This window comes from Mytilus edulis, chromosome 5, assembly GCF_963676685.1.
Source record: "Mytilus edulis chromosome 5, xbMytEdul2.2, whole genome shotgun sequence".
In the NCBI taxonomy this organism is placed as follows: Eukaryota; Metazoa; Mollusca; class Bivalvia; order Mytilida; family Mytilidae; genus Mytilus; species Mytilus edulis.
The window spans coordinates 36,615,579-36,627,602 of record NC_092348.1 but is presented as its reverse complement, the minus strand read 5'-3'; the positions used below and the strand labels follow the sequence as shown (position 1 = coordinate 36,627,602).

Sequence of the window (12,024 nt, the reverse complement as noted above, 5' to 3'; positions counted from 1 at the left end):
TCCCCTCACGCATTCACGATGTCCTCAATCAGAACCGATTCCCTCACGCATGACTTCATGAAAAAATTTAGTTTTTGGAATTATTAAGATGTCTATCAACGGCGGACAGCGCACACGCCACCAAAAACAACATTCATACCCATTGCCCGAAAAAAAACTAAATTTGAACTTGTAGGTCTGTAAATAGAACCATTTCAAAATTGAAATGTCACTTTTTTATGCAATTTCTTGCGGGACAACTGATTTTGTAGGAGTTCAACTCTACGTACAACAGTAAATGATACATGTATTTTTTCTTTAAAGTATTTACCACAGCATGACATTCTCCGATTTTCAATATTTTGATCAGTTGAATAAGAAAATCTAGATTTAGAAATGTACATACCGTTTGAAGCGGTGACAATTACTCCACTCAAGCACAACCGGAAAATCCTCTCACGGTTTTTATTGCAGAACCAAATGTTCTGCGTGTGTAGATTACCAGCCGTGACACGTGCAATTGGATTTGTATAGGTCTGTTTGCTTTTGTTTTAAAGATTAAAAATAGATGTTTCTCATTGTTTTTGGTGGTCGAAGACTTCAAGTCTTCTGAAGACCTATGGTGTCGACTTTACAACCGTTACATCCTCCGTATGACGCATCCGTTTCTGTGCATTACAATTTCATAACAACTTCCGATTCTTGACACCGATTTTTCAAGATTAAACATCTGAATCTTTTTATTTTTAAATAAGAATTGAAAAACAGATCACTATCGTAAATATGTACCCTTTTATTTATGTAAATTATTAAATTTCATCTCATCGATATGAACATGGTTTGTTTACTTGTAACCGGATATTTTTAATGTCGATATTTGTATTACGCATGTGTGAATTTGGATCGAGTCGACTCGCCCTGTTTACATGTTCACCCTTGGTCTGTTCATCCTGAGTTCTTTCGACCATATAGTAGGTTCGCCCTGTGTTCATTCTCTTCACTCTTATTATTGCATTTATTAAAAAATATTAAAAATCGTTAAAAAAACTCTAAAACATGATTTAGTGAAAATCATCTGTTCCTTATTTTGTTCCAAAGGTAAAACAATCGTGTTCAGCCAATCAAATTCTGTGTTTCTCATGATCAAATTGATAAGCCTATCAAAAACGTTTTCTCTGAAGATTATTCTAACATGCTAGATTTTGAACTTTGTTGTTTTCATCTTGTAAAATCGTGAACATGGCACTGCCGCAGGTGAATCTTCATCTGCAAAGCGGGTTCTTACACATCTTAAGGATAAAAGCATGGCTGATTGACAAAATTCAATGATGCAGTACCACCATAAAGACAATACTGAATAGTAGTTTTTTTTCACTAATTTATTCAATTAAATAATTTAAAGCACAATGTAGTATTCTTTCTTTTTTTCACAAACAAACAGGTTGGGGCCCCCCTCCCCCCCCCCCCCCCCCCCCCCCATTATGAGTGGTGTCCCTTGACTTGAAAAACAAGAAAGAAACTTTTTAAGATTTTTAACTCAAAAGTGGGAAAATTCATTATATTTGGAACAACTTTTCTAAATGAGGGGTCAAATTAATAAAGAAGATATAAGTTAAGAAACATCACAAAATTCTTTTGACATGTTTTGACCATTTAATACTTGATAGATGCATAGTTCTTGGGGAAAGTTTCACCAACTAATATGCATATAAAGGTGCTCATGTTTTACAGTGGGTTGTTATGTTCTTCCAATGAGGATTACCCCTCATTTGGAGTGTTGTTCCCAACCTGTAAAAGGTCCATCTTTGTGCATAATTCAAAATTGGAAATTTCAACAAGCATCATATATTCTTACACAAGAAAATAAACCCTGGTCTGCTAGCTACATGTTCATCTTTTCTATTGATTTAATAAACTAGAATCATGCAAACAGACTTAAGAAAAAGGCATGCAAGCTCATCATACAAATATGACACTTTTTCTAGACAATCCAGATCGTGCAAAATACTTCGCTAAAAATTGTAACCTTTAAAATTGTTGTCGCGCAAATTTTGTACGGACGGGAAATCCATGTACTTATGACACATTCTTGTTTGAAGAAAAACATGTTACCTTTTATTCATCTTCTTCCACCTCAGAGCTATCAGCTCTTTGATTAACCGTATACGAATGATTTAATGTGCATCGAACTAGTAATAAAATGATTTACCGTAGTTTCACTTTCATTGTTAACATTCTTTTTTTAAATAACCAGTACACGTACAATGCATGCGTTGTCAATCTCTAGCTAGGGGTGACATTGAAGTTCACATGAATACGGATTTAAAGAGGTCGACTCATTCACTTGCAAGTGAATAACTAATTATCAATGTTTCTTAGCGTAATTTGACAAAATTGAACCTTTTTTGCTGCAAAAAGCGAATTGTTATTTCACTATTTCACTTTCAAATTATAATTGATTGAACAGAAAAAAATCAAACTTAAAATTAGATTTTTTATATATCTCGTAGCTAGTGCCCTTTTAACGCCATCTAATTAACTATCGAGTTGAACTGAGAACACCTCCGATGACCATATAAGCGATATAAACATAAATAAATATATGAATAGATTAAGAAACTCGTGCAATGCGATTTTTCTAGGGCTGTCTTATTTCATATAATAGATAAAAAAAATATATATATATCGTTTTTACCTGTATACAAGTAACGTACTAATATTTTTTACATTTACATTTTTGCAGTTCGTGTATGTTCCTTAGCAAAACTATTTTTTGGTAAAGTTGCTAAATATTCTAAAACAATTGTCCTCCCACATTATATTTACTTCCGATATTTTCAATTTTAGTGATCATAATTCAATTATTTTACTGAGTGATCGACATGTTAAATACAAGAGATTAACAGATTCAATTAGCGTGAATTTTTTAAATCATTAAAATATAGGTTTTTTTTTCAATTACAATTAAACTTTTTTATATCTGTTTGAGAGTTAAGTTATATTGATCTGTTATATGGATCTAATTAACTTTGACAACTTCTTAATATTAGTCAGACCGTATGCGTACGGTCCGACCGTATGAGTATTTTGAAAAAGTACGCATACGGTCCAGACCGTACGCGTACGGTCCAAATACTCATACGGTCTGAAACATATATATATCGCATAGCAAGTACCCCTTTAGTGACGACATTAAAAGGTCAATGTAGGATAAAACAAAACTTAATTCATATAGTTTTTTCACTGAGCCTCCCTACCCACAGTGTAGATACTATTCTGTACGCTACCCGGAAGTCGCGATTTTCGAAGCGAGAACTTTTTGGATAGCATGTGAAATTTGATGGATATACTGAATTAAACGGTAAGTGGGTCATCTGTACATTGCTGAATGATTAATTCAGCTGACATCGATATTCTCAAATGGTTTAGAATTAAATTTAGCACATTCATTATTCGTATCTCTGTCTTAATCAATAGATTTTCAAGTGCATCACTAAGGACAATCAGTCTGTGAACCTAAAAACAATCGTTTTACCCTCTTAGTGTACAAATTAACGTAAATACCAGACTTAATTAACTAAATGAAATATATTTCAAGTGGTGGTAAAAGTTTCAACCAGATCTTTGAAGCCAGAAATAAGAAAATAACACTTGTTTGAATTTCTCACTGTACGATCAGTCTCGCTTGTATATTTTGAAACTGTATGATCAGTCGTTATTTCACTGTATTCTAGTAGTGATTTCAAAGTTATTTACGATACATTTAGAAGGTGTCATTTTTCTAAATAACACAAATATATTTCAATAAATTCACATCCTGAAAACTTATATGAAACATGTTTAGCTTAATAGGGTGTACTCGACTTACTACATTCAGTATAAGGATGTTTAAATGTTGTTAAAACAATAGGAAGGTTTGTTGTATGTATAAGTTTCAGAATTGTCCTCCGTTATACTTAAATTGAACAAACGCACAGATTTAATTGTAATACAAAAATGCATGTATTTACACACATTCGAGGCCGCACTGTAGCCTATAATTGATCACAGTTACTTCACTTTGTTTTGGGAGTAGAGCTATTGCTGTGACACCCAATTGTACAACACTTTGCGGGGGTTTATAATGATAATGAAGGCCGTCTTTCCGTTCGTTCGTTGGACAGTTATACTATGTTTGGCCGGTTTTGTAAGTGCATCTCCTCATTTACCACTTAATATACAATGGGGTTTCCAGCCATTTTTAAATGGAGAGAGGGTCCAATCCAGGAGAAAAGGGGATTCCAAATATATGTTCCCATACAAATGCATTGATAGTTAAAAAGGGTTTCAATCCGCCGGATCTCCTTTTTTTATCCGTCACTTATATGACTTAATTAATCTCTCCGGATTCCTTATCATAAATTATAATGACTGTATTGTGCACCGTCTATTTCGAATTTAAGTAAACATCTTTTATGGGGGTTCTTTGTATAAGATACGGACTATGCATTGCCACTTTCAACTTTAATTCTTCTGAATCATGACGAATTATGCAATGATCTACCAGTTCTGCAAAATCTCTTGACCGTAAAAAGATGAATAAAAACAGCGAAACTCTGTCATTGAAACTCTGTCATTGGATTATCATGAAAAAGAAATATATCTTTCGTATACTTGAATGCATTACAGCATTTATATTGATTTGAATTTAACATGTTCATTTCATTAACAATTTTCAAATAACAAAGTCAGTAGATATTTATAATGTGCCTCCTTTTCACCCCATCCCAAAGTTATTCTAAGGGTCGACTAATATCAACTTTTAATCTGAATGTTTCGGCGGACGATGTAAATAGTTTTTTAAAATGTTATAGCTAAATAGATAATTGCAACTATACACTATTACAAAGTCCACAATCAAATCAAGTATTGCTTTTTAGGCGTTTGATTTTAAACATGACTGACGGAACAAAAATACAATTATTTTGCAGTCTACAAAAATCATCATATCTATATTTATATTGTCTGATGAACGATATTACACTGTAAAGTTCCCTTGACAGTTCATAATATCATATAAATACGTAGATACCTTCAAATTGCCTTTGTTTTTTTCTTCAAAATCACGACTGGTCATACAGTAAAAAATTTGAAATCGCTACTAGAATACAGTCAGTTATGGACTGATCGTACAGTAATTTATTTTGGGATCCTCAAGGAAAACATATTTTTTATGGGAAATACGAATGTTCTACTTAAATACGAAACGAATATTGAAACAGTATATATTGAACTTTAAACTGATGCAAATATTTGCAATAAAAGGTTATTTGTTTTGTACTACGAGAGCAAAATTGTCCATCGATTTCACTTTTTTCTATCAAGTTGGTATGATGCACACGTATATTTTATATTCTAATGCATGTTTTTGTTAAAGTTACACATATTTATGATGCTTTACATACCTTGAAGATGTTCAAAGCACTTTATAAGTATAGGTGTAAACAAATGGTGAGAAAAGTCACCGTAGGCAAAACCGTCCTGTTATAGCCAGTTGGTAGTCATCGCTTCGAAAATCGCGACTTCCGGATAGCGTACAGAATAGTATCTACACTGTGCTACCATCCTCTAAACTTAATTTGGGAAAAAATGATTGACCAATAAGGATATATATAAAATCGATGTCAATTGAACAAAACTTGCAGCAATTTTGCCCCCCCCCCCTTACTCCAAACTATTTGAATTTAGTTTTCCCTTCATTAATTTGTTTATGTCGTCCCTTAAATGATGTTGTTTAAATAAGTGACATCCTATTTCACAAGTCTCAATTATGACGCCTTTATCTGAAGGCAGGGCCGTAACTGGGGTTCGAATTCAGGGGAGGCAGGGGTTTGGGGCCGCCGATTGAGGCCCCCAGATAGGGGGTTGGAGGGCGCAGCCCCCCCCCCCCCCCCCCCCCCGCCGATTTTTTTTTTCTCTCAATCAATGGCTAAAAATGACCCGTTTCCCTTCGATTTCCTTACTTTAAGAAACGTCAGTTTTGCTTGAACCTGGAAGCAATTTTTATGCAAAAACAAGCTAAGATTGCTGTTCGGGGTGAGCCAAGGCTCCGTCTTAAAGGCCGTACTTTGACCTATAATTATTAACATTAAAATTCATCGTGGCCGCTGATTTTTCTCTCTTAGTAAAATGGCTAAAAATAACCCGTTTTCCTTCGATTTCCTGACCGTGACTGTAAGAAACATCAGTATTGCTGGATCCTGGGAGCAATTTTTATGCAAACAATTATTATCTGTATTTAAAGATATTTTTGTTAGAAATAAAACTGGTAAGTTAAAAAACCATATAAAGCAAGATTAAAGAACGCAAGATTTTTTTTTATCGAGGACCTTGAATTTCAATATTGTTGAAAGCTGAACAGACATGTTAATAACTACAACCAGGTACTTTCTATGCTAGTATATACTTAGTATAGAAAGTCCCTGCTACAACAAATGAGAGGCATTGACCATAATGTTCTCGTACGATCGGGAGACATTAAAAAAACGACCCAACCGCTGATGCAGCCGGTAATGAATTTCCGATATCTTAAAAGATTCACAATACAAAGGTAACTTCCTCTGCTTGATTGGACCCCTATAAAATAAATGTGAATAGTTATGTTTTATTCAAAATTGTCGAAAGCAAAGTTTCATATGTGTTCTCGTACGTACGAATACTGAATAACAGACGGACGGCCACACGAAAAAAATAAATAAAATAAATACTGAAACTGTTCACTTTCGATCAAAAATCCGGAAAATGACAGACATATCACGTATCATGATAACAATGTTAAAACTGTAAACTAGTGTTGTTTATAACATAAATTCAAGTTCTTCGTGTATATATTGTCAATATTTCATTTTATTACTTCAGAAAAAAAATTTGATGTAGAAAATTCAGTGGAGGCAGTCTCATAGGTAGTTACGGCCCTGGAAGGTAAATGTATATTAATAGCTTTATGCACTGTTTCCCCAATACAATTGTAAGTATTATATATAATATTTATACACATTACAAATTGAGAATCGGGGTCATTTTAACTGTGATACAGTGTAAAGTTTCTTAATTTCGGATGTTTATTTTTGTTATCAAGATTGTGGTTTACAGTTGCACTTTGATTCTTAATTATTAAAATAGACAAAATCTAAGTAAAAAAAAACCAGTACCTTAGTATAAAATGCAACAATGTTCCTTGATATTAGCATTTGAACTATTCGCAAAATGATTTGAACATACTACTTTGTAAGCTATAAACTATAACAATATTTCAAGGGTTTTGGTACACTGATTATTAGGTCTTTCCACCTTTCGTGTGGAAAGACCTATTGATTTTGTTCTGATTAATTTTTTTCTTCCGCCTAATTTTATTCTTGCGGTGTAAAAATGTTTCAAAAGATGTCGCTTAGTTTTTTTGTATATGAGATCATACAGTCTATACGCTTTTGAAACTCACCCTGTTTAACCTAACACTTTCTTTGAAAGAGTTATCTCCCCAAACACTGTTTTTCTTGTTATCAGATCTCCTCCGCAACCGTAAAAGAAAGTGACAAATTTATTTTTCCAAATTGCTCGTTATATCCTCAGGATGTTACGTTTTATTTTGACCGAAGCTTTACGAAGACCCCATATGAGAGTGGGTCTCATTGGGGTCTAAGCGTGACGCGGGATTGCCGATTTTTTGTAAGCGTGACACTATTGTGTCGTGAAAACGGGAAATGAGGTCTTGCGGGACCCGAGAAATGACAAAAAAATGAGAATTGCTTACATACATAGTGTAAGCGGGATACGGGAATTTGACAAAACAGTAAGCGGGATCCGGGATCGGGACCCCCCAATGAGACCCCCATGAGAGTTATTTCCCCTTTTGTATTGAAATAAGTGAAATAAATTTGTAACTGGAAAACCATAAGTGATAGAGGCCTAGGGTCTTTTGATTTGAGGCCCTTGCTCAAAAAGTATGAAAATGAGGTCAAGGTCAAAGGTCAAGGTCATGTTCAAATTTTTGATTTTGGCTTGTTATCTCTTATTTTCAGAAATCATACAAGATATCGACAAAATATTTTCACACAATTGTTAGTTGCGACATGTCGTAACATGTAAATTTTACTTAAAAGGGTACGTAACATTTAATGTGAGTTTTGCCCCCTTTTATATCTAATATTAGTTGTATGGTAATATAACTCATTAACAATATAAAGTAGAGGCCTAGAGTCTTTTGATTTGAGGTCCTTGGTTGATGACCTTGAAATTAAGCTCAAGGTCATAGGTAAATTTAACGTTCTAGATTTTGACCTTTGCCTTTCCTCTTATATATACATGATAAAGCCATGGGACTTTTGGCAAAAGGTTGCAAGCAATGTGACCTTGAAAAAGCCGACCGGAAATGACCTTTTGTAAACCGGAAGTAGCCATTTTTTTTACTAATTTAATGTAAAAGTATATAGAACCATCTATTTTTGGAATCAGTGTCAAGTAAACTATCAAAACATACGGGAAATAACATCTTTTAAACCGGAAGTAAAAAATGATCTCCCTTATGTATATCTTTTTGTATAGAAACCATATATTTTTGGAATCAGCGTCCAATAAGCTGTCATTTGACGCTAAAATTGACGTTTAAACCCGAATTTTAATATTTTCATATAAAAAAGATCCTTACTGGTGGAAAGACCATCAATGGTTCTCTGAACAACTGGTTTTTAATTAAATCTATATTACAAAAATACATAATAATAATATGTCAATATCAACTAATTTGAGTTCATGTCAACATAACATTTAATTATTTATCACTTTAAAAATTCTAGATAGGTGTTTGACACTTACTTGGTAGTAATAACTTTTTCTCTCCCAATTCTATGTATATATCTATATTCTATATAAAATATCTAGACATTTAAATCAAAGATCTTTCTTATACGAGCGCATATGAGGAACGATTCTACGCACAATAATTAAATTATATATATATATAAGCCGGGAAAAGTGTACAAAATGACATGCATAAATGCTTAAAAAAAGGAAGCTCTATATAAATAACTGTCTATCTTTATATATTATATTACTGTGTGTGTTCATTAAGTAGTATATAAATGTATGAATCATTGATTAATAAAAGTGTACATCAACAAGGAAACAGTGATGTTATTTTTTTCAGGAAATAGATTGTAAAGATAACGTATATTGTAACAATCAGTGAATCAGTGAATCAGTGAACCAATGAACCAACGAATCAGTGAATCGACGAAACAGTGAACCAATGAATCAGTGAATCAACGAATCAGTGAATCGATGATTCAATAAATGAATGAACCAATCATATTAAAAGCATAAAATCATTTCAATCATAAGGAAAAGGTTAACAAGATCACAAATTCATTAAGATTTTGTGTTTCTATTTTTTGGGGGATATCAGTTTGCTTCCTCAAATCTTATTTGTGATGTAGATTTTCCTTTCGTTTCATAGTGAAATTAAAGTTCTCTAAAACAATATTAATCAAATGTCCTCGAATTTCGAGTTCAATAAATTGAAAGTTCTATAAACTTTAGCCGTTCGGAACTACTTAGGCCTTTCTGGTTGCACACAGCAATAAGTCATTGTACTGCATAGCGAGAATGGCCGAGTAGTTACGATTGAAACTTAAGCTTCTTTGACAACAATGACATTCGGAACAAGTTGACTTGATTGAGATACTCATCCAATGAAACAAATAAATACAATAACTTGAATAAGCCTTGGTGACATCGGAAATTGTTTTAACTCTTTTAAAAGTCATTACTATGATTAATTTAAGTCTTATTAAACGAGTTTCTTGATTCTTTAGTAAATATGGCCGTTTTTACACCATAAATCTCACTATGGGAACAGATAAATCAAGGCATCTGGAAAAGTTTTAGACATGGCAGGACCTAAATAATCATATATAAAAGTTGTATGTTGTCTTTGTTTCAGAAAATTAAAAACTTACCTAGATTTTGATTGCATTTTTTTTTCCAGACATCAGAAGATAGAAAAATGAACAAATTCATTTGATACGGTCCACTCAGTTACACAGTTTAAATTGCCTCTTGTTTTCAGAAATCAACACTACTCACAACATTTATTTAAGAATTGAATGCTTCTTTTTGTAAATTAATTGGGGTGTAAAAGCGTTGACCAAAGTACATTTTGTTTCCGCGCTTCATTCTAAAAATGTACGCACGGTCAACGCTTTTACAACCCTATAAAGTTACAAAAAGAAGCATTCAATACTTATAATTACATTTTTTAGCTATGATCATGAAAACACGAATCTTATATATTTTATTATTTAATTCACCTGTGCACTTTATTGTTGGAGCACGTGTTATCATGAGTGAAAAATTGTATTGAGCAATGCAACTGCTTACGGAATAACACGTGATGTGCAGTTAGCCAATCAGAATAAATTATTATAATGAAACATACATCTAATGTAATTATTATAGGAGAGGAGTTTCTAAAACCTGTTTCCAAACATAGTTTTTTTTTTGCCCTTTTTCAGAAATGAAAACAAATGAATAGCAAATCCAGAAAAGTGTATAATTTTCTTCACCATAAAATCGATTTGAAATTTAATTATCTAGTTCCTGTCATGTCTTAAAACTTCTCCAGGTGCACAGGTTTGTTTCTACTCAAGAGTAAATTTTGTTGTATAAATACGGCCATATTATTGTGTGTGTGTGTGGGGGGGGGGGGGGGGGGGGTCTATTATGATACACCATAATGTCAATGAAAATGTTGAACCAATGTATGCAAATATACCAAACTAAGATTTGCATGTTTTTTATATATTTTTTACATCTTCTATAACATATTATTGACAAATAATATTTCATTCAGTGGTTGTTGATCGCAAACTTATTATATACTTTCCAATTTTTTACCGAAGTTTACCGGAACGTGACATTTATAAACAACTAGAACAGAGCACGTGGAAAATATTGTTATATTAACTAGTTGTTAAATGATTTGTAGTATTATTTTTTTTTACAAGAATCTGGAATTTCTATTTACCTTCCAAGATCACGTGTGTTTACATTCTTTCAACATAGGTTTCACTTCGAAGTATCGGTGAATCAGTGCCTGGGAAGTCTTCAAGTCAATAATTCAATATCGGTACATTTATGCAGATTTTGATAACAGAAATCATTTCTTTTAAAAAAAAAGATCATGTTCAATGATCTTCAACTTCAGAGTAAAACTTATCCTTTTTTTTTTTAGTAAATCTTAGCCTTTCAAGTAAAATGTATATAAACTTGTTCAATGTTGGGTTTTTTTAATTAGAAGTTTTATACGACTTAAATTAAGTTAATAATTCATTCTCTATAATGGATAAAATGATTTTTTTTAATCCGATTTAATATTACACCGGCTAATTCATGTAGTATTTGTAGTTTTGTTTCGCGAAACAAAATCATGTCTGTGTAATGTTAACGTGTTAGTTTTTGATCAATCAATAAAAAAAAAACAAGTTTATTCTTATTTTTTCAGTTTCTATTACGTAATGTATCATCGTTACGGTTAAACTTGATCGTGCTTTTAATCAATTTGATATGACAACTAGACAAACCGTTAATTGTTTCATTGATTTAAATGATAATTTTTTAAATACTGACTTATAATAATATAAAATGTAAATAATTGAACTGCTAAAATAATCAGGCAATATATTTTCAATCCATCTATACCGTATAATATGGTTAATGGTACGTGTGTATGACTGATCGTCTAAATTCAATTTCAATTTAAAATGATTCATAGATTATAAAGATATGGTTAAAGGGAATAGGACGACAAAAACACCCACATGTATACAGGAACATACATATATATAATTAGATATATACTGTTCCCAGATGTATATAATACTTCACCATCACCATTACAATACAAGATGGATCAAGACGAACGCGAACACATAACCTATATCATAATGTACATAGCAATCAAGGTAATCGATCAGTAATGAAATCAGTTAGACATATGGGAATTTAAGTCAT

At 32.4% G+C, this 12,024-nt stretch overlaps 1 protein-coding gene across 1 annotated transcript in view; it reads right to left on the bottom strand.

Annotated features, from left to right (window-relative positions):
- The window catches only part of LOC139523593 (glycosyltransferase family 92 protein F13G3.3-like), a 29,962-nt gene extending 20,768 nt beyond the window's left edge, over positions 1 to 9,194 (bottom strand). Inside the window, exon 1 of the mRNA XM_071317724.1 lies at positions 8,830 to 9,194. The gene's annotated coding sequence lies outside the window, so the exon portion shown is untranslated. The remainder of the gene's footprint in view (positions 1 to 8,829) is intronic.
- Between the last annotated feature and the right edge of the window lie 2,830 nt (positions 9,195 to 12,024).